The 7,012-nt window shown below is 41.7% G+C and overlaps 1 long non-coding RNA gene across 1 annotated transcript in view; it reads left to right on the plus strand.

Moving 5' to 3' along the window:
• The first annotated feature begins 5,803 nt into the window (after positions 1 to 5,803).
• The window catches only part of LOC119368869, a 5,737-nt gene continuing 4,528 nt past the window's right edge, over positions 5,804 to 7,012 (plus strand). The window contains exon 1 of the long non-coding RNA XR_005176763.1: positions 5,804 to 6,083. This is a non-coding gene — a long non-coding RNA (uncharacterized LOC119368869). The remainder of the gene's footprint in view (positions 6,084 to 7,012) is intronic.

Below are 7,012 nucleotides of genomic sequence, written 5' to 3' on the forward strand. Positions count from 1 at the left end.
AGGTCAACATACGAGATAAGGATAAGGCCAAAACGGAGAGGAGCATGGACCCCGTACTGCGTGTGTGCGTGTGTATCTTCATGTATGTGTTCGAGTCATTGTGAGAAATAAAGCCAAAATACAGGTGAGTGTCTGCTGCGTGAGCGAGATCGATTCCCTTTAATCAATTAGCATTGCACATCTCTATTGCACTCTTGATGGATAAGATCAGAGAAGCTCAGAAGACTGCCAAGGAGATTGCTGAGATAAAGGAAAAGATGAGTAAAGGAAAGGCTAAAGGATTTCATGAGGATGAGCACGATACTTTATGATTTGAGGATCACGTATATGTGCCTAATGACCCCGAGATCAGGAAGTTGATTCTGCAGGAGGCCCATGATTCGCCATATTCGATTCACCCAGGAAACACCAAGATGTATCTGGATTTGAAGGAATGTTTGTGGTGGACCGGAATGAAGACGGATATTGTGGAGTATGTAGAAGTATTGATGTATGCCAGAGAGTGAAGGCAGAGTATCAGAAGCCAGCAGGATTGCTACAGCCATTGCCGATACCCGAATGGAAGTGGGATAAGCTTGTCATGGATTTTATCACGGGATTGCCCAGGACTCGTTCAGGCTATGACTCAATATGGGTTGTGGTCGATCGATTGACGAAGGTAGCTCATTTCATTCCAGTGAAGACCACTTATACGGGCGCTAAGTTGGCAAAGATATACATGACCATGATCGTATGTCTGCATGGAGTTTCGAGGACCATTGTATCAGATAGAGGAACCCAGTTTACCTCAAAGTTCTGGAATTAGTTGCACGAAACCTTGGGTACCAGGATAGAGTTCAGTACATTCTTTCATCCACAGACAGATGGACAGACTGAGAGAGTCAATCAGATCTGGAGGACATGTTGAGAGCTTGTACGCTAGATTATGGATCTAGTTAGGATGACAATTTGCCGTATGCAGAATTCTCTTATAACAACAGCTATCAAGCCAGTTTCAAGATGGCCCCTTTCGAAGCATGTACGGAAGGAGGTGCAGGACACTGTTATTATGGGACGAAGTTGGAGACCGTCAGTTGTTTGGACCAGATTTGATTAAGGAGTCTAAAGAGAAGGTTAAATTGATTCGCGACAGACTCAAAGCAGCCTAGTTCTCAGGCAGAAGAGTTATGCGGATTCTAAACGCAAGGAGACAGTTTACGAAGTCGGAGACAGAGTATATCTTCGTGTATCCCCGCTTCGAGGAGTTAAGCGTTTTGAGTTAAGGGAAAGTTAGCACCATGTTTTGTGGGACCATACAAAGTTTTGGAACATATAGGAGAAGTTGCTTATAAGTTGAGTTAAGCATTTTGGAGTTAAGGGAAAGTTAGCACCATGTTTTGTGGGACCATACAAAGTTTTGGAACATATAGGAGAAGTTGCTTATAAGTTGGAATTGCCTGAAGGATTGTCAGGAGTTCACCATGTGTTTCATGTATCCCAGTTAAAGAAGTGCCACGCAGAGGTGGCCGATATTCCTCTGAGAGATACAGTGCCATTGGAAGCGATTCAGCTGGATAGTGATTTGACCTACGAGGAGAAACCAGAGAAGATTCTCGAGTTTGCCAACCGAGTCACACGCAGCAAGGTTATCACGTTTTGTAAAGTTTAATGGAGCCACCATACCGAGGAGGAAGCCACCAGGGAACGAAAGGAAGACCTACGGAAGGACTACTCGCACCTATTTTCTAGCCAACCCAAATCTCGAGGGCGAGATTCATCTTAAGGGGGGAAGGTTTGTAACATCCCAAATTTTCAATTTGAAATGTTATACATATATCATCATTGCATATCATATTTTATTGCATTTTGGTTGATCCTAGGAATTCTACGCAACTCAAGGACTCGCGGAGAGAGTTGGGGATTTCGTTATTTTCATATTTGAGTTTTCTCTAATATTTGAAAAGAGGATCATTTGGTTTTAATCTTTTTCTCTCCGAATATTTCCAATGTTAAAATAAAAGAGAGGAGATAAAATAACTTCTCCCAAAATAAAAGAAATATTGGAGGAAAAATGTTAAAATCAAATAAGAATTTTATTTGGACTTTTATTGCTATTTTATTTGAATTAGGAAAAAAATGCGTTTTTTAAAATGGCATTAGAGGCCCAAATAAATGTTCACTTCGTTCGCAATATTATTAGAGGACCGTGAATATTTATTTCAGGATTTTTGGAATCCGTTTAGTAATTTTTTTTATTTGTTTTTCCGGGCATTAGTTTTTTTAATAAAAGCTAACCGACCTAACCGGGTTGTGCCCGAGCCGGACACTGCCCGACCAGCCTTTATAGGCCCCGCTGCAGCCCAAGTCGCCCTGCCGCCGTAAACCCTAACCCTAGTGCCGCCCCGCCACCGCCGCCGCTGCCGCTCCGCCACGCGCCGCCGCCACGCCGCCGCCTTGCACCACCGCTGCCGCCGCCTCGCACCATCGCCGCCATCGCCGACCGCCGTCCTGCCACCGCCGCCGATCCCGCCGTCGCCGAGGTAGCCGACGCCGCCGTCCGGTTTTTCTCGGAAAAAGCCATCGTTTTTTGAGAAAACCCTACATCTAGTTTTTTTTCAGATCGGTTCGGTTTTTTTTGGTTTAGTTAACTAGCGGACGTTCGTCCGTATTTCCGTTTTAACGAACATTGTTCGTCGGTTAGTCGCAGACAATGAACGTTCGTTCGTTAGCCTGTTCGTCTCGTTTTATTTTCCAGGGTTTTTTCTGCGATTATTTTCGATCGCGATTTCTGCCCTAATCTTCGATCTAATATAACTTTTTGCTCGTTTGTACGATTTAGATGAAACAAGCGCCTAGATTCATTTCGAAGCCCTCTTTCTGTTTAACCAACTTGAACAAAATTTTGGTACTGTAAAATTTGACTTTCGTCCAGATTAGTAATCGGATCTTGTTTCTTTCGTAGTTTGAGTTTCGTTGCTCCATTTGATTTGATTCTTTTTTGCAAACCGGAGTTCTTCAGTTGAACTTTCTTGTTAGATCTTCTTATTTGAGTTTTACCCATGCATTTGGTTGAGTGCTATATATGTTATTGTTTATTTGCGATAGAATTCCCGGAGTGCGAAGCATGCTACTACGAGTCTCTAGGTTTTGCGGATCATCAGCAAGGCAAGTAACACTTTGATCATATCCCTTTATTACCCATGTTTTTATGCATTAGTTCCAATCCTCAAACATTGCATGGTTAGGATCTGAATAACATGTGGGTTTGGAAAGTAGATGATGATGTAGAACCTATTGCCCTTTTATTATCAAACCTTTGGGAGTTACTTCTACATTATGCTTAGGATTGCTATGCTATGCTCGTAGACGTGGATTGGGTGAGTGTATCCATGACAGATGTGAGTATTGTTAATTAAAGGTTAACTTAAGGTGGCTACTTAAATACACATATGGGTGAATTGGTTGCGGGCACCTGGAGAATCCACTGTTGTCCTAGGATATCCCGGAGTACCCGTGTGATCATCCTACAGTTCGCCACCCAGGCTCAAAGGGATCATAAGATTATTCCTGCTAGAAACTTCCATGTGCAGCCACAAGCTATTATGGGCTCTAGCATAGTTGACTATATTACATGATCTCTTTCAGTGGTAGGCTAGCAGATGTAGGGGAAAGTAGATGTAACTGTCTACCCAGAGTAAAGAGTTAATGTTTCTGAAAGACTGTGTCTCGTTCATCCGTTTCTCAAACACCATGTAATGCGAGAAATTCAACGGAGGAGATCGAGTCTTATGAGAAAAAGTGCGCAAACCTCTGCAGAGTGTACAAACTAATCATGATTAGCCGTGTCCCCGGTTATGGACATCTTGAGTATCTGGTTCTTGAATTATTATGTTGATCTCATCACTCTAAATTAATTTGTTGGGTTAATTGATGATGCTTAATTGGGATTGAGTTAGAGGAACCTTCTCAATGTTTAACAACCACCATGATAGTTAAGTAAAATTTATTCCTTTGTTGTAGGGAAAAGTTGGCTTTATGCAAAACTGTAACCATAGAGTTTTCCACCAGCCATATATGCATGTAGTGATAGCATTTATATGTTCATTACTCTATGTGTTACTTGCCAGCATATTCCATGTGCTGACCCGTTTTGGGCTGGGCTGCAACATATCATGTTGCAGACTTTTCAGACGACGAGTAAGGTGCCATAGGTCGTTATCGTTCACTCAGCTATGCCGTTGGAGATTGATGGACTCATTTTATCTTCCAAGCCTTCCGCTGTTATCGTATTTAGATGGCCTTAAGCCATATTATTGTAATAAGTTCTTTTTTGAGACATTCGAGGTAATAAGTGTGTGATTGAAAACTCCGTTATAAATCCTCAAGTACTATGCGTGTCAGCATTACCGATCCAGGGATGACACTGATGCACAAAGACTGGACTGTTTGAGGTCTCGTCGCTACATTTTGGGAAAAGGACACATTTTTTAAATTGTGTAAATTTCATCGAAGTTACTTTTATCAATTTCAGACAATTGGGATTGGTTTCTATTGAGCGGTAATTAAAAAATATTGTTGTGCCCTTTCAGAATAGTTTAAGTCAAGTACACTTAGTCAATATAGAAATTCATATCCTTTAGAAATTGATGAGAAGTGTTAATTATTTATTGACAAAGAATAAGATGGTTACAAAACTTTAAAAATATGTGGATTTCATTCTTCAAGACATGCAAATGGATATCACAAATTTGCATAAGTAAAATTGCTCACTATCATTTACTATTTTTTTATGCTGCAACTTGGTCGACTTTCAAATAACATTTGCCTAGTCCCTGAGAAATAGGAATTTAGATTATTCTAATGCGGTACAGGTTAATAATAAAATGTTGTTTATATATGCTATTGGGAAAAACCAATACAGAAGGTTTTCTATCCATTATTATCAAAGGTAGAAAATATTTTTTTTTGCAGTATATAGGTCCTAATGAAAGTTAGAAAATATTATCTAAAAATTGCATCCTTAAAAAAGTATTTTCTATCGCTTTTCTCAAATTGTGTTCTGCCTTAAATCATGAATCTTATAGTTTATACCAAATGAATTTGGGAAATATATACCGTGAAGCTCTCTTGTGGGATATATCATGAAGCTAGTACTGATAAAAATAGAAGCGCTGAAGTAGCTTAAAGAACTATACATAACTGCAATGTTTATCTTTTTTGCTTTTTGGCTACAATCACAGACTTCTACAGAACCCGACCGCATCCAGGTAAGACAAAGTTAACGACCTAGGAAGACAACAGAAAATTATTGACAAAACCATGCACCGTATTATATCCTAAAGAGAGTAAATATTAACTTTTTCTCTTGCCGTTGTATCCAAAAAAGCTTTGCTTTTTATGGTCCATATTCATTTTCTGAGAGGTTGTCTGAATTAATTCTATTGTTTGTGAAAGAAAAACACTTATGTATCACGTATCACACTTGTACACATGCATCTTGTATTGTGACTAAATCATGTACATAGATGCATGCAGATTCCTATGTATGGATCGCTAGTAAATCTCCTTTCTATGTATAGTACATAAGGCTAATCCGATCCATCCATGGAGACTTGTTGATAGGGGGTCATTTTTTTTTACCTAAATGCTGTCTGGTGCGCGCGCGCTATCAAACACACTGGAACGGCCGCGCCAGAGTCGTCGATCTCGCGCGATCCGCACGACACGTGCGGTGGACCGACCAAGTGGGTTTTGTCGGTTTCGCCCCCTCCCCTTCGTAATTTCGGGAGACGCGCCCAGATTATCTCCTCCATCCTCCCGTTCCCCTATTACCCATTTCCACTTCACTCTCCGCCCGGTGACGAGTCAAATCCCCATGAAATCCCTAGATCTTCGCCGCGAGTGCAGCCAGTGGGAGAGTTGGCGACAGGCCGGCGAAGGGTCCCGCAGCAGTTCGACGAGGTGAGGGCGGTGCGTGCGCGCCGGAGAAGGAGGAGAAGGTAGCGGCTACGGGGAGGGGGCGGGGGGTGGAGCTGGTGGTTCTGCGCGAGGCGGCGACGACCCCGGGGGGAGACGCGAGATCCAGCTGCTTCGACGAACCTGAGGTTAGTTTATCCTACCTTTGACCCTCGCTCACACACCTCGCGGGTTGTTGGGGTTTCGTCGCCGACACCCTCGTCGACATTAACGAACGCAGAATAGATCGTTGATGTTTCCTCCGGGGAGTAGGGAGGGAGGGGAAGGGATTTTTTTTGGCTGCTGGAAGCTTTGTGTTTTCATGGAGGTGCTCCAGATGTAGGCTGCGGCATCCTCTGTTCATCTGAGTTTTTCTCAGTAAGCATAAGCACTACTGAAACCTATAGGGATCCTATTGGGCGTCAGCGTGTTTTTGTAGGCAAATCAGACATGGGTTAGTATGCAATAATCACCGTGTTGCAGGCAATAATCAGACATAGGTAAGTATGCAACCAGACATAGGTTAGTAGATAATCAGAATAGAAATAGGCAACACTTTTTCCTTTTGTAGGCAATTAGAAAGAAGATAAGTAGGCAATAATCAGTATGAAACGATGGGGGGTTAATTACTTCAGAGAAATGATCAGTATGAAATGTAGGCAAGCAGATGAAGATATGTGTATTTCTAGAGTGGTTTCAGAAACTGTCAGCATACCCCAAATCTGATCTATGATGACTTCTCAATGAATCCTTTGGAACAGAATCAAAAGGATCCTTTTTTCGATTTTCTTCATCTGCAATATTTTTTTCCGGACAAGTATCTTCTCTCTCTGTGATAAGTAGTGCCCAACGCTTCTGCTTCTTTTGCGAGAGTTGTCCATTTCCACTCCTGAGTTTATTCAGCTTCATTACTTGCTGAGTTTAGTGGAGTAACATTTTTAGAATTAGTACAGTATGTGGAGTTATCACAGGGGTTTTTCAGTTTTTTTTTCCTTTTTCATGTTTGTTTTGTCCAATCTGCTGTCACCGAAACAGGATACCGCTACGGAAATGATATTTTTAGGTATTCCAGGATCAT

This window comes from Triticum dicoccoides, chromosome 2B, assembly GCF_002162155.2.
Source record: "Triticum dicoccoides isolate Atlit2015 ecotype Zavitan chromosome 2B, WEW_v2.0, whole genome shotgun sequence".
In the NCBI taxonomy this organism is placed as follows: Eukaryota; Viridiplantae; Streptophyta; class Magnoliopsida; order Poales; family Poaceae; genus Triticum; species Triticum dicoccoides.